A 21,820-nucleotide genomic window follows, 5' to 3' on the forward strand; every position below is an offset into this window, starting at 1 on the left:
TTAATGTTCTCGGTTGTGGTCGGGGGCAGGCAGTGGAATTGTGCTCCTCGGTGGTTTAGACGGCTGCAGTTACTTCGCCATGCAGCTGAATTAAAGTAGAATAGATGGGCTTTGCTGAGTGACAGTGTGGAAGGCAGTGAGTATAATATCTGAATGCTGAACTACAGCTAGGCACGATGAATTGCAGATTTATAATTTGGGCAAAAGGTGGGTGTGAGTTATTCAGCCTACGTTAAGATAATAGATATGCCTACATGACAGTTGAGATGCTGAAGTGTGTTTGGCACTGTGATCGTATTTTTTTTTTTTTTAATATGGGAGAATACAGAACCCAGTTTTATTCTGTAATATTCAATTTCACGGTACACAAGTGTGTTGCCGTAAAATTAAGGCAAAATGTTTTTGTTGGCTTCTGCATGTGGTGTTAATGTTTAACAGTTCTCAATCAGCTAATTATTTGAGTTTCATTTGCACTGATACATTTTAACAATATTCTGAATATTCAATCAGGGTGTTCTAAAATTGATGTTTTGTTAAAAGTTGGAATAAGCCAGCGGACACCATTCCTCATAGTTTGCAAACTTTTAACAAGGCTGTATTACTTTAGGCACTAATATATATTTTCCCTTTCTGAAAGAATTGCATTGTATTAAATTCTCTTAGCTGTACTTTGTCATGCACCATTTCCTTCCCAACTAAAATAAACCACTCTTGCATAAGACTATGTATAAAAATACATATGTAAATGTACAGGTTTTGCAATGAAGCAAGACATTTTTATGAAATGCAGCAAGAAATACAAAAGCAATTACTGGTGGTGCTTTTACGTCACCGTGGAAACCTAGCCTGCCAAAATTCTGTACAGGAAATACAAATATACAATGGAGTGGAAAAGAATGGATAAATATTAACATCTGCTCTTCTTGAAACTTTGCAGAGCAAGTAAGAGATTAAAGCTTTTCCCACTTTTCCATTTGTTTGTGTGCGAGTGTGTGTGTGTATCCAGTACAATCTATACTGACCTTGATCTGAGATTGTATACCTTCATAGTAAGGTCCAGTAATAGCCACAGCAGTTCAAAAATACTTATCAAGTATTATCATGGCGGTCTTTCTATGAATTTATTATTCTAACACTTGAATCACAAACGCCATTGCTGTTGTTTGGAAGCAGTGTTGATTATTCTTTCATCCTGAGATCCTGGTCTTTTCTTTTCTTCTGAAACTGCAATGCTGTAACAGTTTCATTGAGTTTCTGTCCAGCATTGCCCAGCATCCAAGTTGATAATTTTTTTAATCTTTCTTAATCCTAGTCAAATTTAAAAATGTGTAGTAATTTTGGACTAGTTTAGTTTCTTTTTAGGCCTGTGATTGATCAAATATAGGAAACATGCCTTAAATCATATCTGTAAGTAAAAGTATCTGTTACAGGTGTTTAATTGAATTAATTTTAGAGGCTCAAGCAATTGACTAAAAACATAAAGGTTAATGAGCACCACAAGAGGCTGTGGCTGGTAATGATTGACAGTGATTAGGAAAAGTGTGGTTTTCACACTCGCTGTTGTTTCTACACTGCCTGTAATATGATCACTAATTTCTCCGAGGCGTAGTTCACCCCCTGATTGGTGTGTTTGTGTTCAGTCAGCTGTAGTAAGTATGAACCAATAGCTTTGCATCTATCACCTCTGTCCCAGGTTATAGTCTAAGAAGGGATTACATCAAAGTGAGTTTAGGCTTTAGTATTAAAAGACACCATAGAAGAATTGAAAATAATGCTTTGATTTCTTCTGAAAGACCGTAATCTCGCTCTTAGCGGTTACTTTCCACACACTGCCTGTTTTGGCATTATCTTTCATCAATTATTTAAAGGAGCATTATGAGCTGTGATTTATGCAGCACGATGTGAAAGGATCCTCTCCCATAAGACTTCTTAAATGTCAAGTATTTGCATTTATCAATGTCAAGTCTGAGCCAAATAACTCAGTTGTGAATTGGCCAAGATAACAACAACTACAATAAACAAAAACACATTAAAAACACTTTATATATAAGAAATACATTTTGTTAGTATACATATTCTTGTAGTTGTTTTATGATATTCTTACTATTTTATACTGTGTGAAGCACTGGCATGTTATAATAGGAACCTCTTTTGTGTTTTATGAAAATATTTTAAAATATTTGAACTACTTTGGGGATTAAAGTATCAAATTATTTACCTTTGTGTCACGTCTTGTCCCTTATTGTATTGGCTTGTCTTAATACATCAAAAGCAGAGTCTTCAGCAAATGTTAATCTGATCTGTTTCATTTTCAAACGTTAAACTCTCTGAACAAGATCTGTTTGGTTTGGACGACAAATCAACCAAGCACATTACAATTATTTAAATTAAGTGTACTGTATGTAACTCGACAATAGTTTACGGTCTGCTCTTGTAGAAAATGTCTTAATGTATTTATTTCAAAAAAATTAATGAAAATATGAAGAAGAATTTATGAGAACAGTTTTTAACACATCAGGGCTAGCCAAGTAATTCTCTCACACCATTGAATTTAGAAAGATTCTTGAAGAACATTGGTCTACTGTTCTACATATATGCTGGTATTTAAGACTCTTTGCCTATTGCCTGTTAAACTTACAAGATAAAAAATTAAACAAGCAGGAGAGAAAAGTAAAGGGTATTTTGACTGTGACGGCCTATTGCAAATATGACACACAAGATGCATTTTATGAAAGTGTGCTGGGATGGCTTTGGATGTGTGATGATCTGGGTTTTATATCTGCATGTCGAGTTCTCATGCCCCAAGGGTTTCCCGAACTTAAAACATTGCATTGCTCTTAATGTTTCTCTATCGACAGCAAACTCCATATTTGGAGCTCTAGATCTACGTTTCAGTTCCAACACAGATCTGTGTGCTGTAGTAATGGATTGGCCATGTAATTTAGAGATTGCACCCAGCACTTCAACATTGCAACATGCCACCTAAGGCTGCTCTGAAGTTGTGCCCAGATTTTACATACTTTGCATGTTTTTGCCTGTCTTGGTCCTGACTTTGAATGAATTATCTTTTTTTTCATTTTGGAAGTTTCTTACCACATAAATCTTTCTCAGTAGAGTGGTGACATACAGCCCACATTTTTGCATGCACTGTAACTCTAAAGTGTAGTGTGATAAGGATTTATATGGTGTGTGGAGATCAAAATCTTCAAATCTGTTTTTAACTTAGACAGTTGGCACGTTACTATGAATCTTGTTGAGCAGAATGTCAGTATCCTTACAAAGTAACCCAGAACTCAATCCCCCCCACCCCCCACAAATGAGGAACCTAGGGTGTTATAATCCACACGCATTGAGTCAGGCTTCCAGATAATTTTTTTTCCAATAACTTGTTCCAGAAGACTAAAATGCCGTGACAAACTTACCTAGAGTATCGATCTTACCTTTTAATGCTGCAGTTTGTATGGAGCTGGACAGAATGGCATGAATTCTTCCGAATAGCATAGGGTCTGTGGAAAAAGATGCATCTGTGTTTGCCGCTTTGTCCTTGAAGTGCCTTAACTTCATCAGACAAGGGGGTCAACAGTGTTTTTGCATGGCACCAAGGCCCGTTGTTTGCTTTGTCTATCCGAGTCGGTCCTGCAGCCTTTGGGGGTGATAGCGTTCTTTTAGTCATGTGTGCTTCACAAGATGAACCAGTTAATTTCAGAAGGTGTGCAGGGATTTGATTTGTATTTATTTAGTTGGATTAGATATTATTTTCAATACCTGAAAACCTTGTGTTTTTCTTGACCTGCTCTCTGTTTTCTTTCAGATACATCCGGCAGGGTGGAACAACAGGGAAGAGAATCGAAGCCGACTACAGCGTTCGTGTGAGTTACAGTTTAGATATTTGTAAAACAAGCCTTCACTGGGTTGATTGGAGATCTGATGGACACCTGATCAATTATCTTTCTTCCTCAAACAATCCCCACCCCAAATTGCATTACATACATAAAACCCCAGATCAGTTAAACAAGCGTGTCCTCAGACGTGTCTGAACTCTGTAGACTGACATTTCTCCAGTATTTGTTTTAGAAAGCAGTTCCTCAACATTGAATGAAATGCTTCACAATTTCACACAATTTCAAGGTTTTTGAATTGACAAGAAAGATGGTTGTTTCAAGTGTGCTTATGCAACCTACACACAAGGGTGTTTTTCACTCTTAGCCGTGAAGTACAAATCATGTTTTATTGTTTTGACAAAAAATAACCGCTAACGGTTTTCAAAATCTCTTCTGGGCAAAATGACCGTTTATTACTCTGCATCTTAGCTTATTAAGTTCTAATAAATGTGAATTTGAAAGTGCCTTCTGATTGAAATGTTCCCTCTATTAGATTCAGTTTGTTGTAATTTGTATAATTGATTAAAAAAATACTGAGCTGAAAAACTAATTTAAATAGGTGTGCTAATCCACAGAAAATCTGCTAATGTGTCTCTAGCGAAAAACCATCAAACCCACAAAGTTGGCCCTAGTGTGTGTTGTATTAGTTGTAATGCTTAACCCTGCATGAATTACATTCATTTTCTGCCATTATTAAAATGGTTAAGGATTAAAAACGGGGATTTAGCCAGCCTATGTGAAAGAACATGAGTTTGTATGTAATCTTGGATCTGCATAGACTTAGATAGTTTTACTGTATTTCTTAGAATCACTGTCATCAATCAATCAATCAATCAATCATATTTGAGGTCTTCAACATACAGTTGCATTTTTGGTGCCAGCACCTCTAATTAATTGAAGAGGAAAGTGATTTAATTGCATGCATTGAGATGTATTGCAGTTGGCAGCCCCGGATTAGAAGCCACCTCTCAAAGTCCTTTTGCGTTGATTTGCAAGAACATGGCACACTTTGTCGCCGTTCCCCGCATATTACAGTTAACTCTGGTTTACGTATTTAATCCACTGTTGAAACCGTGAGGCAGTAATGAGACGGAGAGTGGGAGTTTTTGCTAGAGGCTGTTTCTGGTGGCATACCTCTCCCACGGCCCCTCTCAACACTCTCCTGTGTTCTGGTCTTGAAGACGTTAAACATTTGCATAATACGCAAATGCATAGTGAGATTTGCTCCCAACTCAGGTAGCTGTGCAGTACATCTTAGTATTTTTCTTAGTGTATGTGGCTAATTTCACAGTCTACATATTCTACAATTGTATGTGCACAGCGTTCCACAGAAAAAGCTTTTTTTTGTCTTTTCTTTTGTATGCAAACAATTCACAGTTCTGCTTTGCCCTTAAAAAGGCCACCATTGTCCCAGTTCTCATCTCATCATTTTAATTAACACTCGTATTGTCGAATTGAAGTCGAGAGCTCCAGTTGGGAAAGGAGAGTGAGGAGGCGGGAGGCGGGAGGCGGGAGTGTTCATATTAATGCCCCCACAGCTGATCTGAACTCTCTGCCATCTCAAAAGTTAGCCCATACAAAAGAGCTGTTGTATAAAAATGGAACAGAACAATAGCTGTTTGTTGGAGACAGTTCTTCCACACAGCCTGGCCGTTCGGTGGTGTTAATAATGGCTGTGACAGGGAAGGTGACTTTTGTTAAGTATTAAAGGTCCGAAGGGCACTGACAGAAAACTGAAACTTGTCAGCCCCACGGTAACTGCTGACAGTGAACGCCAAGCTTATTTTTCATCCTAGATTTCAGAAGAATTTGAGACTGTGGGGCTTAATGCTAATCTTGTACCGCAACTGACTTGAAGTGTGCGTGGAATTTGGATTTCTAACAGTTGTACCTTTGGTACTGATTTGTGTAAAAGAGAATTACATGCAGAAACATTTTCACACATCTTAGGTTTGCTTTATTGACAGTCACCACCACTGCGTCCAGTTTGAGTGATCTCTTCTGAATAGGAAGACATTACTGTAATCAAGGAAACTTGCTTGTATTGGCATAAGGCAGTGTTAATTATTTCAAATGTCATTGTATTCACTTCACATCTGCCTGGGATCCAGTAAGGATTTTCCTTACTGTGAATGATACTTTAACTTACTTTCTTTGCTAGTGCTCTCTGATGCACTTAAGTGATAATCTTTCAGCTATTAGGCCTACCTGCATTACTTTAGGATATTCTTGTCTCTGTGATAGAATAAAAATATTTTTAATGGACGTCTCCAGATCGTATTTCTGAGTTTTCAGATTGATACATGAGATCTTTACTAATTTACAATCCTACAGATACATGCTCACATAGACGCATACAAATACCAGCGAGACTGACATTTCGTGCATTCTTTTTTTTTTTCTGGGTTTATCCCATCAGTTAGAGATCAAAATACTAGTGTAAGGTGACATAATTCCTCTGGGATTTACATCTGAGGAGATTGACTTTTTAAACCTTGGCTCAAATCCAGCTCCGTGTGAGTGTGTCTGTGACGGTGTATAAATTTGCCGTGTGTCCAACTGACTTTGCCCAGAGTGGACCATCTGTGGACTCCCCACCGTCTCACAGCTCACCCGGTTCCCAAAGGCAGAGATTAGATGTGACGTGCCCACCCTCAGCTCTCTCTTAATACTGCAAAATGAAGTCCTAATGAGGGTGTGCAGGCCTTTGTCTAAAGCAAATGCGCTTCCATACAACACCCAGCGGCTTTGAAATTAGCAGGCACTGGTGCAATCTCTGAAGCTCTTAAGTTTACTTCCCTGACCTGGGGTCAGACTCCAAAAAACATTTAGCAGACTGTTCAATTTTTATGTGTGCTTTTTGAAAAACAATAGCAAGCAGTTATTTATATATAAATGGGTGTTTTTTACTCAACTAACCTTTTGTTTAAAGAAATCTGCGTCAGTGCACTGGAAAAGCAATTTGTGTCTTGTAGACAGCATAAAGTAGTTTTTCTTTTTTTTTGGTTTGTTTCAAGTTAAGTGCATTTGCAGGCTGGGTTTTCACTGACTTCTGTCACAATCATTAATTTGTCAAAGGCAGCACAAGTTATCACAAGAACATGGCCTTACAAGTCACAGCTCTGCGAAACACAAGTTCAGTGCTGTTTTGACTCCAGCCTCTCTGCTTTCGATCACTGACATACTGGTTATCCTTTACCATACTTTATCTGTCACTTTTATGAATACTTTTCAGAATATCTTTTGGTTTGCTCTTTGTCCTCCTAGAACTGAAACGGGGATGATTTTGAAGCCTATGCTTTATACTTAAGATCCCAGAGATGAGCTCTGGGAGCTGTCACCTCTCTCCTTCCTGCTGTGAATGCATACATAATTCAGTGTTTCTAGACAATTCAGCCTTTATATGAAGATGTGTCCATCAACAAATCCTGCACCTGAGCCAGGTTTAACTGTGTGTATAAACTTCCAGCCTTAATTTAGATAAGTCAATGGCCCACTATCGGGTGTGAGCTTGGAACAGTGAAAACCAAAGTATGGAGAATAGATGGGGCAGGGACGTTACCCTAGTGGGACCATGTAACCTTCCTTCTGTTGATACTCTGTTGATAACCCAGTGGTCTGGGGAATTAACCCTTCAGTGTGCCTCTGAACCCTCTTAGCCACAGTGACTTTACACTTAAATTTTCTATTGTCATGTTATTGAAAGGAACATGTCCTGACACAGCCTGTAGAAACATATGTAAAAGAAAGCATTGTTATTGATGGTTGTTTCTTTGGCAACTAAAGATTTAATAGACTTAAAATGGGGAAAAGAAAAGCACATTGCCGAGTCAGAAGTTATCGGCAGCAGCAGATTACAGACGAGATCTCGTTATAATCGCAGCATTCGAGGAAAGGCTTGGTTTAAGGTGAAAGGGTACTTTAGAAAAATGTTCCTGGGGATTACATTTTAAACTACTTATTGCAATGTGATTGTCAACAGTCTTTTGAAGTCTTTAAAATACTTATTAATCTATAAATCTGGACTAAAATAATATAAAATAAATTGAAATATGTATAACCCCCCTCCCCCTTAGAAACCGTTCAAATAAAGGCCATTCCCAGTGAAATGGAAGTCTGTATAGGTAAGTTACTTTCCTACCAATGACAAATTGTCCATATAACTAGATCATTAACTCATAAACGATTAATTCAAGTTGATTATTCTTCATTGGCTTCTTTTGGCTTCTAAGGAACCTAGCTTGTTTTAATGAGCCTCTTAGTTTTTTGTTGTTGTAGTTTTTTAATTGTATTGCAGAGCTTAATTTTTAATAATTAATAAATGGAAAGAGAAAAGAAAAAGCCCCCCCACAGTGCCATCTGAGTTCTGTATCTTATTCCTGGATACAAAGCCTTACAAAATGTCAGATCCTGTTAAGTACTGAAAGCTTTTACAACTTCAAAATGCTTTTGGTGCTTAAAAGGACATAATGCATGTTGTACAGCTTTGTATCTAGGCATTAGAGATACAGTGCTTGGAAAGTTGCTATAAATGTTTTTTCCGGTTTAGTTTGGGGAATGTAACGTGTGGCTGTTGAAATCACCTTTTTTCCTTCCGGTTGTGCTCTCTTGTCTTTGCTTTCTGGCTCTTAGCCCAGGGTGCTGGAGGCGAGAGCTATAACTCAGAGAAACAGCCATGATGTAGTTATTGACACGTCCCCAGCAATAGGATGCGAGTTTGCCTGACCTTACCACAACAAAGTCTTCGATCAAAGGCACTATGCTGGGTTACACCCCATTTCCACCCAGACAGATTTTGTTCAACATGGACAAATTAATTTAGGATGCTTCTCAGAGTTCATGTGTTTCGGGATCCATTTCTTTTAACCTCCCTTTTGTGAGTTTCTACAAAATGAATCAAGACATTCAAGGAGGTTCTGTCCTGCTTTTTGTTGACCTTTTGTCATCTGTGGATTTAAGGATGTAAATTTAAATAGTTCTGGTGGTCTTGTGTTGTCCATCTCTCCACAACTAGCTACTTTAAAGGAAATTAATTATATTTTACAGGGTTTTCTTGATGCAAGAATGGTTTGTGTGGCTAAATTAACATGTTTCAGCCATAAACATGCATTGGTTGCTAGTATTACCAATTTTTAATGAATGCTGACTAATATTGACTGTCTACTGTTGGTGTCACCAGATATTCACTCCTCCAGAGAGGGTTCCACACCCTCACAGTGGTAAATCTCAGTACCTGTTCACAAGCAGCTGATGTTTTCTCCACAGAGATTATTTAGTAGGAAACGATTCTCTGTGTTTCCTGGATGTGTGGTGCGGTGTGTGGCCTTTGCACGGGGGAAGAGCCACCCCTGGCCAGCAGCCAGACAGCTGCTTTGTCTGGCCTCCGCTGACTGTTTAAACAGCTGTTCGTCAAATACTGAACTGTATGTACACAGGTCCCTAAAAGACCCCGATAATGAAAACGAGCACATTTTCACTGTGCGCCCATTCTGCCATGCTGTTATGGCACTTGAGTCAAGCATTATCTCCTAGAGGCTGGTTTTGTGTTCAAATTTTATTTCCCTGTAATGTTAAGACTGCAATAAAATTAGTAGCATAGATATTTAAATTCAGTGCCCTGTGATAAGCAATGTGTTTTTTTCAGGTTTTAGAGGCCTTCACTTAATGTGATTTACAACACACTTGAAACTTATTTTTATTAAACTGTCCTAGACCATTTTTATGTGCGACTAAATCATTGTGAAAGCCTCCCACCCGCCCCCCCACCACCACCTCCACCAGCTTCTTGCACAACCTCACTCAACAATATTCACATACCTTGTAGATGGTATAATCTCATACACACTAGGTGGATAAGACAGACAGGGATGTATTACAAAATGACCAGAATTGAGGTGGGTTGGAAAAATACATGGCAAAAAAAAATAGACATGTTTGTTAATTCTTTTAATCACAGTTTGAATTATTAATGCGGACTCGCCACAGCACTCTGAGACAAGGATTAGAAGAACTGAATAAGGAATAATAGTGGAATTAATACAATTTAATCAAATTAAAACAACACCTGGGTTTATTAATAATTTAAATTGCATTACACTGACCCGAAATTACCATAAATAGAGAGACTTAATTATTTGTTAATTACGGTATGAATGTATTTTTTCCACTGGAGAAGGAGTTCTTCCTGGAATTATGTTGTTCCCATTGTTTCCCTGGGGGCTGCTTCAAATGCGAAAGTAATCTTAATAATGAAGTCTAACGTCTCCTGAAAGACTCGTACAGTACAGATGTAGGATTCGTTCTTTGCGTTTCTTCTGATGTAGACAGGGAAACAAAGGGGAACGGAAAGCAAACACGGGAGTTTGAAGTTTTCCTCTCAAGAACTTCAAGACGTTCATTAATGGCAGCTGAAGCGAGTTTTTACTGGCAGAAAAAAAAAAAAACATCTCATGTTCCATATGCATTGATCGTTATTCACACCAACTCATTTGACTTTATTTCCAATGCTACACAAACACACGTGCACTCACAAACGCAAAATACTATAATAAATACTAAAATAATAGCACTGTTCTTGGCACACACTGTTTTATGATCAACGTTTTGTTTTAAAAGTCTTATCCAGCTGGGGGTGTTGTATTTGTAGGTTAAGTAGATTAAAGAGTCACGCTCGCTTATTTATCATGAGACATTACTTGCTCATAGCCACTGTTGTTTGTGAATCGTCTTTGAAAAAATACACGGTTGGTTCTGAAGGAGACACCAGGTTGATTAATAGTTAGAGATGCCAACAAGCAGCTGTTTTTCGGGAAAGTGTGTAATTTTCTTGTCGTATTGAGAACAGAAGGAAGTTTGAGATTTAATAAAAGACTTTCTGGTGGAACGCGTTTCAGGGTTTGAATGTATGTGGGTTGGAGTGGGTGGGTTTAACATTAAAGCAAAAGCGTAAAAGGTTGACCAGGTCCTAGTTCACAATGTCAAAGTTCACATTTATATTTGAACAAGGCCTTTCACATATTGACTTATCAGGAGGGTAAAAAAATACAAAGTTGATTATTCTTTAAAAGATCTGAAATTCAAAGGAACTTGCCATTCTCTTCTCTTCTGTTGCTCAATGATCTAGAATGATCCAGTCCTTGTTCCAGAATTATCCCTCTAAGATTCTTCTATTGCACTGTAATTTGTAAATTGGATTTGTAATGTTTTATGCCTTGAACTGTACTGTATTTTGCACTTTGTATTGCACTTATTTTTTAAGTCATCCTGGATAAGGTCGTCTGCTAAGAAATAATAATAATGATAATAAAATATCAGCACAACAGGCTGCCTTTTCTTTTATATTAAAGATAAACACTCTTTATAAGCTCCCGTGAGATTTGGGCTGTTAGATTGACTTTGCTTTCAGTTATACTTTGCACAAATCGATTATCCAGAAGAAGAAAACGTGAGTTTTTACGTTTATGAAGTTATCCTATAAATAAGGCATTTGAAGAAATGCTAAATGACTGAACTCTTTCTGCCTTTGTATGAATTTTAATCTCAATTTGAATGTTCAATGAAAGTAAATTGTCCTACGTGGAAAGGCAATTGATTTAAATTCCTTTCACCAGCCATTGTAAAATAGGATTTTAGCAATTATAACTGTAAAGTTACCTGACAATGGTCCTAATTGCAACTCCTCACAGCTCCTGACTTTTCTTTTCTACTTTTCTACAGTTTGAATTGGTCCTGGACCACAGCAGGTGTCTACTTATGCTCCCTTAATTGCAAATTAAATTGCATTTTTTTCCTTTTCTAATCAAGGTGGTTTTATAAAGCTTCATAAAATCATTCTCGGTTTGCCACTATTTGTCTTCTGCCCACTCTTCCTACTCAATGATGTTGCAAACTCCTCTGTTTTCTCTGTGAATCCCCTTTTTGTGAGATTTTTTTAATGCTTTAATGCCAGCTGCATAAGTGTGTTTTAAACCACATCATCAACTTTTAATACTGTCCAATATGAGATGGAAAAAGCTGTTGTTTCTTTACAGGGGAAGATATTATCTATCACTTATGCACCTCAGCGAAAAATTGATTTTACAATGATCTGGTAGTATCACTGTTTCTGCCTACTGACCATTATTTACAGCACATTGTATAGAGAAGTAATGTGGGTTTCATCCTGTCTTCAGCTGAAAAAGATTTAACATGGAGATACAGATATTGTTAACAGGAACAGGAGTTTCCTATAATGTAAAAACATACTCTACTGTACTGCTTTGCCGCTATAATAAGTCACATTTATCCTTTTTTTTTTTTTTTTCTCTGTTAAACAATAGCTCCTGCTTACAAAATCTTGGAGCTTATGAGAGATTTTTTCCCCCTTGCAGGCAATGTAAGCAAAGGAAGGATTTAGAAGGCCTTTGATGCTGCTTCCGATCACAATAGAAAGCCTACATCCTTGTAATCAGCTGATAGCAGATTAGATTATGTTATGCACTGAAAACACCATGTAGCCCTGGTGACCAGACATTTTGCAAGCTCTTCATCATTGGGCAACTCTTCCTTAACATTTTACACAACAGCCCTTCCTATGGGTGGTAGTCTACAAAGTCACCCGTTCTGTAATGTAGCTTTTTCAGTTACACTCATTATAAAGTGCAATGCTCTCGATTTACTAGGGCTATTGTTTTTAATGACTGGTTCATCCCAGCGGATACAATTTGTGGCTTGTTCTGTTGGTGACCCAATCAGAATGCTAGACCGAGGTCATTTCATACATAACAAATTCTCCGGGCTTATGCCCTAAGGAGAAGGAAGTGGGGGTGGGGTTGAACTATTTTAAAAGCATGTCATTCTTGGTGACGAAGGCAAGTGGAAAATGTTCTTCATTCAAAACTCATTTGTGGCGAGATGACTAGATTATGAATCCAGTTTCGCTGTGGTACTCGTGCATCCGAATGCTTCGGATATCGTGGGTCGAAGTGTTGGATACAACCTAAAACACACAGTCAACAGGTTGCTATCCAGTCTTGCAGTAAGAAGAGTGTGGGGAGGACAGATCAATCCGTACAATTTCAATAACCACTTCATCTAGTTTATTTTGTCCCTATGCCAAGTAAGAATTCCTTTAACCCTCAATCCATCTTGCCACCCTTACTCCAGACTCACTATGTAAAGAGCCTAAACCACCTTGTAGTATCGATACAACTAAGGGCTTAATTCAGCAGGGAGGATCGTAGCTACATCTCTTTTCCACGAGGAGCACATTCTAGGCATTGGGCCATCACAGTAACTCATCTAAACAGAGTACGTGGCTCACAATATGTGTGTGTGAGAAGATAGCATTTCCATGTTAGCCAACAGGTGTCGGAGCATTTTCCCCTCATAATACCAAGAAGACGCATCTTAATCCTGAAATGAACACAGCCATGCCATTCAGTCCAGGGTGTCAACCAAGGTAATCTCATTTGACACGTTATCTAATGCAGATTTAAAATGCAGTGCCTCAGGACATAAAAGACCCTGTCAAATCAGCCCGTATTTCTGCTAATTGCCACCGAATCTATACATCTCCTACAATTTGGCTTATTAAGAATCGCCTTTGATGTTAACAAATTATGATAATCTACTGCCTGATATTTTTATTAATGTATGTTGTTTGAAGCTAAAACTGGTTAAACTATTCATATTTCTGCTGTGGTTTTCAGATAAACTCTCAATATAATAACCCCTTTTTCCTCGGGATCTCCAAGTGATTTAATGTGAGTCGATCGTTTTGCAAAAACATTTGCCTTCTGGAGAGCATTTTAAATATATGTAAACGTGCACCTGTCTTTTTGCAGGCTATTGAAACATACTTTTTTGGAAAGTACCGGAGGGGTCATAGGTAGTGACCTCTAGAGCACACACCATTTGGATTGTACACTACTCTGGGACAATATGGATATTCTCAGTTATGATTAATATTATATTCTGATGTAAACTAAGTTTGCATTAGAGGTCACAAGGTCACTTCCTATAACACATTTCTGTCAGAAATAATGGTTGTATTTATGGATTTAGTTTAAAATTGCCCTGCAGAATGCTTGTTTTTGTAAAAAACGTCAAGTCATATAAAGTAATCTGGGGACTCTAAAAGTCAGCAGAGATCTGAGTCCTTTAAATCCTGTCTCTTCTGTAAAACTGTTTTGCAGATTTGTCAGTCTTGTGATCTTTTCTTGTTTTCTTATGTTTTCCCGTATTGCTGGGCTTATTAGAATGAAAAGCAACATCATCTGATAATCATTTGTAATTAGAAATGATTTATTCCTTATCAGATCGGTTTATATGTTGAGTTGGGTGAGGCCTATCAAGGGCTTTTTTCTTCTCAAGGCCTCAACAATCCAGTGTGCCACCTTTCCACTCCGGCTAAGCTTAATTGTTCTCTTGGAAACCATGGCAGCCCCGAACACGATGGGTTGAATTGCTGCCTCTCGTTTGTAAACTTTCTTATGAATCCCCATTACTTGTTTTGGAAAAGGCTGCTGTGGTCAGCATAGTACAAGTGCAGCATGTAGAGGGTCCTGCACTGGACAGTGAGGGATATTGATTTGAGGACCCTGCAGATCTGCTCCCAGCCTGTGTGAGGAGGATGGCATGAGAGACGCGGCTGCTTTCCGCTGTTCAGCTGTGTTTACAGAGGCCGGGATGACTCACAGGCTGGTAATGACGGGCTGCACTGAGAGACGGTGTCTCTGTCAGATTCCTGAGGAAACTCTTACTGCAGGTTGGAAGTCCAGCTTTTTCCAGTCTCTGGAGTTTGAGCTCTCAGGAAGGAGGCGACAGAAGGGGAAAGGAACAAGGTGAGTGCTTGTGCCGGGTTCCTGGCACGTCCGTTCACAGCACGGTGCTGTCCAGGAAAGATGGGGAAGAGGAAGAGATTAAATGATGGTCCAGGATTGAAACCCTGTTTTCTTGGAAGTGTTTGGGTTGTTTCCCCCCACCCCCAAATTCTTTGGATGGTTTGAGTGAGCAGCAGGCTGTAGTTTTTTCAGAAATGGACTCACACATCAGTCAGGAGAATGATTATATTTATGAGTTCTAAACCACAGCATTTGAACTGAAAGAAGGAATTTATTTTGTGGAGTCTGTTTGAAGGGAACAACAAGCCTGAATGTATTATTATAAATGTGTTGTTCTTAGTCCCTTCACCTTCGTCTGAGTAGGATTTGAATGTGGTTGGGAGAGTCTCGGCAGGAGCCCAACACTGAATGGCAAAGATTGGTCAGGTCGGTTTTCTGTTTGAGTTGTTTGCATAAAAACAGTGGCATCTTTTTATTATCAGCTCTATGGAACAAAGTGTTTTTCACTAAGGGGTGAAGGGACAGGATTATTTACACCTTGTCGCAGACAGGACGCCATTTTGGATAGAACTAGAAGACTGCCTCAAACTTTTAATCAGCTTGAAGAATTGAAATGCTTTTCTAACAGTTGACTTATTTATGGTGAGTTATTGTGCTGCACAGAATGATAATTTCAATATCTGCATGAAGGTAAGATACTTGAAGAAAGTCAAGGTTCCTTTGTTTTGCAACTTGCAGTGTAACTAGTTTTAAAAGGAACAGTTTGTTGTGATTACGGATGCCGTCTTAAAGAGATTTGATAGCAGCTTCTAGAAAAGCCTGGTCTTTGGCTCTTCATCAGATTTTGCATCTCAAAAGCTTGGAATTACATGGTGCCGCCTGCTTTTCAGCCACTCCGTTAATTATACTGCTGGGTATCACTGCTATTTTTGTCTTTTCAGTGCTTGTTGCCTTGTCAGTGTTGCTAGGGCTCTTTGGATAGGAGAATGATTTTTTTTCTCAAGGGATGTTGGCTAGCTTAATAACAAATACATGTTTAATGTGTGACAATTTGGAAGGGATTAGTTAACTAACTTTTCTGATTTGCATAGGGCAAGGCAGTGCACTTGTCATGCCCCTAGTCCAGCTGTAAACGATCACTCTGTTCTCAACCCATAACTGGACTGAGGGGACTCAACCAATTTAACAAGCTGGTGAGTCTGAAAACTGCCTGGTCATAAAATGGGGCCAATGAAAGATTTCGTTAATGGAGTCTCGGTCTAGGATGAAACCTACTCCTTATTTGTTGGAGGTTTGAAAACAAAGTACGGCTCTGTTCATCTGGAATGTAATCTGAACTTCATTCAAGAGAAGTGGAAACTGAACCAAAATAATCCTCAGCAACTAACCCATGTCAACTGACTGCACCATGGTCCCAGAGTTACGATTTCCTGACTGTTAATGAGGTTAAGAAGGAAAAGTGAGATCTTCAGAGTGGATTAGACTTGTAAAGCAATCAGGAGTGAACTTCCTCTTCCCCAATGTCCTGAAACCATTCTTCTTGTCTGGAATAGAAACTTTTAGAAGACAGAATTTCAAGGACTGTTTTACTTTTTCTTAATATTTTATTTTAGTTTGTATTTATAAAAGCTTACTAATTCATTAGTAATGGACTGAACTAAACTTGGATCTATGTGAAAAACAGAAACATGGCCTTTCACAGTCAGAATGGCAGAACTTTGATTTTGAAAAGATGCATGCCTTTCCTCCCTTTTTATTTATTTATTGAAATTCAAATTAACAGTTTTATCCTGAGTGCACTGATATCATGTTAGCGACTGTTTTTTGTATAAATGGCTGACAGTTAATTCCCTTATGGACCAGGGAGAATGTGGCTGTCCCAGTTAATACTTAATAGAGGTTTCTGAAGATGCAGCGGCATTTATCTATTTATTATTTATTTTTTATATGGAGTAAAAGCTTGCTGTTCTGTGAGGCTTTCTGAATGCAATTAAGATATATATTATTTGTTTTGAAGTACTTGTTTTTAATGATTCCCCAACACCACATACAGCAGCTAAGGTAAGGAAGTATCTCAGCAAACATGTAATTATGTCTTTATCTCTGAGCTATAAATAGCCGCCCTAGGTGAGTCAGTGAATCGCCAAAGTTTTCTGACCCTGTAATTATAAATAATGCAACTGCTTTGTGCTTGAGTGAAGAACAGTAAGGGTTCTATGAGACCAAGTTGACATGACCTATTTAAGTCGATACATTTGGGCCTGAGATGAAAGCTGTGTAGTGTGAGTAATGAATAAATGCTTGCAACACTCAGTGATACTTTGTTTCACGGTTGTATTGCATAAGAATCAAATGTGTTCTACATGTACTCTGAAGGATCAGATGGTGTTGAAGATGAATCCAGACAGGTAGGCAGTACAGACAGTAAAGTACAGTCACCATTGGCTCTGGACGGTAGTTCAGTTAGGTAGATGACATTGTGTCTGGCAGTTCATATTCCTTCAGGGCACATCTTGATTTGGTCCAGGTCTGCCTAGGGCTTCCTTCCTGCTTTTCGTCCCAGTCGGTCTCTGTGAGAATCCTAGCAGACAGTCATCCATCAAAGAGCTAGCAGCTATTCTTCAATGATGGGAACATCTGGGACAGACTGTTCAAACTTTCAGAGGGATGACATCATGTGGTTGTCTATCAAATCACTGTCTTCAACACGTACTATACGTATACGTAACTTTCTAAACTGGGATTAGGAATGGACAAATTCATTCCATCTGAATGGACTCGAATATTTTTTCACCCAACTTTTTTTTATTAGTGCCAGATACTGATATATTAAATCATTTTTGTGTACTGTGTTTGAAATTCCTCCTGGAACATTTTCTTTTTTTTACATTATCTATTAAACAGATGAAGAGTCCAGGTCCTTGGAAATGTTTCTACTTTTATTTTGTGCTGTTTTGAACAAATCCTGTCACCCCCCTTAAAACCTTGAATTGTTTTACTGCTGTGCTTGTAGGTGGCGATTCTTTAATTTTTTTTTCCGGTTAAAGGGAAGGATGAAAGGTTAAGCTTTTGGCTTCCATCAGTGTTTAGAGACACTGGGATACACAACACGACAGATTCATACCATGGCCACAGTGAGTTGCTTAAAGCGGAGGAAAGAGTTCAAAACACGCAAACATAAACACACTCTGGTTTATTTACGGAGGACTTGTAGTTAAAGTAAGCATAGAGCAAGGTGATTGAAGTGATGATGGCAGCAGACCAGAGACCGCCTGGAACCTCATGTTTACAGCTTCAGTATTATTTCTGGTTTCCAGTGGTTTTGTTAATAAGTAGAAAGAGCTAACTGTCTGGTGTTGTGTCAAGAGAGGATGGAGGAACTTTGTTCACAGCAGTCTATTGCAACACAAAGACAATTAACACCATCAAATGCCTGGTGTCCTGATGCTTCCTGTTGCATTAGCTGTCCCCAGTGAGTAATAATTTATTCATCTGGTTTTGAAAGTATTAAAAACCATCTCTTGAGTGCCTCATTGACTAGAACACCTTTAAAAGTGGAGAATAAAGTTGTTTTTGTTTTTTGGTGGCCATTGTTGAAGGGATAATCCTACTATATTTCCCATCTAACACATTTTAAGCAGCTTTTGACTGAATAGCTGGATTAGTTGTTTCAAATCTTGTGTTGGTCTACAGTAGCATTTGGTGTCACACTTGCATTTTGCCATTGCTGTAATTTAGTTTAATTCCAGACTAATTTCCAAATGTGCATTTTCTATTCTGTGGGAGTATAAGTACACTGTACCCTGTAAATACCTAAGTAGTTATCAGAAGCTTCTTGCCCTTTCAGTATATGTAAACAATTTGACCAGAAAGTAAGAATGAATATAGATATCTGCGAAAATTCAAGATCTTAAGACTGATACATGTGTACGTACCTTGAATGTGGTAATACAAGGGAATGCTAAAGCTGAAAAGGTTTTTCAGTGTGTGTGTCCATGTGCCATGTGCAGTCTCATTGGCAAAGGGTTTTGGTTGCGGCAGATAGTTTTCTTCTTCCTCTTCTTGAGTCCTGTCTGTCGTGTTTAAGCAAGACCACGGAAACCTCAGCCAGCTCAGTATTTTATTTCCAGTGGTGTAAACATGGTCTTCCACAAGACTAATATGTCTTTTCATCCTGAAACCACTGGGCAAACCCAGACTAAGTTTTTACTTGATATGGTTATCATAAAATATCAGTTTTAAAAAATAAAATTGGTTTTGAAATGCAGTATATGTTTTTATATTTAAGTTAGTCTTAGTGTGTTGTAAAATGGGCAAAGGTTTGTAGAAAATGTTCTACACTGTTAGATTTAAACTCCAAAAGCAGCTTATGAAATTTGGTCTACCCAAACTCCTCTATATGTCAATGTGTGGTACCGCTAATGTTTTTTTTGTGACAATCTGCATCTATATGTACGCCAATAAAATCAAGCATATTTTACTGGCGTTTTTAAATGTTAATTTAATGGTATTTGATCATGTTTTACAGAGGGGGAATGTCAAATTCCAACAAAGCGGTGTACAGTAGCATAGCTCAAATGTAATGAGTTGTAATTTTGAACTTAAAGTGTTGAATTGGCCACTCTAGAAATTGAGTTTACATACATTACTTCTGGTCTGTTTTGCAGCCTATACATTGTGGCATTTGGGGCTTCACAATCTGTAAATTCAAACAAGCCTATAATGAAACCGTTGTAGTACTGTAACAAATACGTTGCCTGCTGTCATATATCATTTGGTGAGTCTTTCGCTAGCTAGAGGCTATGTTTAAAATTGTATAAGCACAGATTATAGTCATGCAAGAATTCATAGATGGAAAAAAGCATGATACATTTGAAGTATAGGTTTTAAGCATGATAAAATGTATGGTGTATAATCACATGTATGAAGTACTTACAATAATCCTCATCGTGGAATGCATGTTATTCCCTGGTTGAGTATTTTATTCATATACCAACTTGACAGAGGAAAACCTAGTGACTTGAGAATCTGGTAGATAACTGCTTGGACCAATAACTCTGTTTTCAAATGTTTGTGTAGTTGTTACAGGATATTGATTTTCCTTTATCTACCAGAGCTTAAACTAATGTAATATTTGTACACCTGATTGGTATCAATGACAAAACACTTACAAAAATATTAAAATCTAGCAACAACAGCAAAGAAAACTGGCAACAATAAAACATTCTACTTTTTACTTAGTTTGCTCATTGTGTAATGGTTGGGGAAATTTTATTTAGTATGATATTAAAGCAGGCAGTTCAGGAGGACAGCAATGACCTTTTCACCTTTCTCCTCCCATAGTTTGTCTTGACATGCTGTTTTCTGTCATTCTCCCACCCACTTCCTTTGTTGGTTAAATTTCAGCCTGTGTTCTGAGGTCGCATCCAGGTATTGCTTGTCTGCCAAGAGTTTTCTTTTTTTTTTTTTTTCTTTCTTTCTATTCATTTGTCACGAGGTGTTTGTTGTCTAATTGGTTTGAAATGACAAGTTCCTGTTGAAGCCTTTGTTGACTCTTGAGAGGTTTTGGATTCATGTCTGGTGTCTTTGCGTCTCTTTATATTTTATGGCTTGCCAGAAACAGGAGAAAATGACATGATTTCTGTACATCTTTTCCCTAATGGATTCATGTAGAAAAATGACAGCTCATGTTTATAAATAAAAATTAACTCGCTGTATGAAGTTAACCCTCATTGAAACTAATAAAAACTTAAAAGTAGGAAAGTCAAGGCATTTCATAGCAGTTGTTTTATTGCAGATGAATACTTTTCACATTTTGAACTTTCTTAAAGCATGAAAGCTTATTTTTCTCAGCTTTGACCCCTTTTTGAATGACATAGATCTGTATTCTCTACTTGCAATGCCACCACCTGTGTCAGTCTCCATGATTGAGTTGCAGTAGAGACTCTGCACAGAGCTACAGAAGTGCAGTTAATTACAGAAGAAACATCAGATATGTGCTAAAATAAACCATTGCTTAAAATGAGTTATTGCATAACTTCTACGCAGAGAAATGTAAGCACAGAAAAAAATGACATGCAGCGTCTTGCAAAATTCTGAGCGCTTTCTTTTCCCCAAACTTTGAAGGCTACTGTGTTTGTGTTTTGGGACTTGAAGCTGTAATTTAAACGGGAACCCAGAACTCAGTCTCTGTCTCTGCTAAATATATCAAGAAGTCCAGAGATTGCAAACAAACCACAGGACTTGGCACACATTACAGTTTTTTTTTATGTTTATGTAATTGTTCTTGGACTGCTTTTGTTTCAATATATCAAGCTTTCTTCCAGCAATATAATGACATCAGTTGCCCAAATGATTATGCTGTTGAAATGCTTTAGCAGTTGATTGTTTTAATTTTGCACGGCTAATTACATACATTATAGTGGTGTTTAGAAGGGGAGGTGAAGTAAAAAATCTCGGGGGCTTTAGACTTTAGACTGGGGTTATTGTGATTGTTGTACAATATAATGTACAGCGACACTTCCTGTGTAATCTGTATGGCTAACAAAACCCATAGGTCTTTGGACAAGTGGCCACTAAGACAGCAACGTAATCTGCTGCTTAGTCTTAATATGAAGCGATTAGCCAGAGTATTTAATTTCCGCCTGTGACAGATTTGACGAGGAGGGCTGAGTGCGGTTGCATTTTTACACTGGAAAGAAAAGATAATGCATCACTAAAAATACCAAAAGGCTGTTTTACATGTAAATGGTTCTCGGGGGTTGGGGGGGGCGGGGGGGTGTTTCTTAGTAACGGAATAACTAATTTCTCACTTACTTAATAAGACATTACATTGATTTCTATTGCACGTTTTCATTATTAATTGGTTTAGACAGTGACTATATTTCTAGATCATGGAAATTTCTAGGCACAGATGTACCAGCGCTCATAATGGATAAAGTGGTTACAAGCAAACACTCGGAACACCTTAAATGATCTTTATTTAGACGAGTACAGTCATTTTTTCTGACTGACTTGGTCTGTTTGCAGGAGTTCACTGATTTGGTGGCAGAATGTGCTCTGAGAATTCACGGTTCATTCATGTATGAATGAACCTACCCCTCGCACCTGTAGAGG

The 21,820-nt window shown here is 38.1% G+C and overlaps 1 protein-coding gene across 11 annotated transcripts in view; it reads left to right on the forward strand.

Annotated features, from left to right (window-relative positions):
• The window catches only part of sipa1l1 (signal-induced proliferation-associated 1 like 1), an 89,465-nt gene that overhangs the window by 29,662 nt on the left and 37,983 nt on the right, over positions 1–21,820 (forward strand). For all 11 annotated transcript variants that reach the window (XM_066694889.1, XM_066694891.1, XM_066694890.1 and 8 more), the window contains exon 2: positions 3,812–3,869. The gene's annotated coding sequence lies outside the window, so the exon portion shown is untranslated. The remainder of the gene's footprint in view (positions 1–3,811; positions 3,870–21,820) is intronic.

Source organism: Amia ocellicauda, chromosome 21, assembly GCF_036373705.1.
Source record: "Amia ocellicauda isolate fAmiCal2 chromosome 21, fAmiCal2.hap1, whole genome shotgun sequence".
Lineage (NCBI taxonomy): Eukaryota > Metazoa > Chordata > Actinopteri > Amiiformes > Amiidae > Amia > Amia ocellicauda.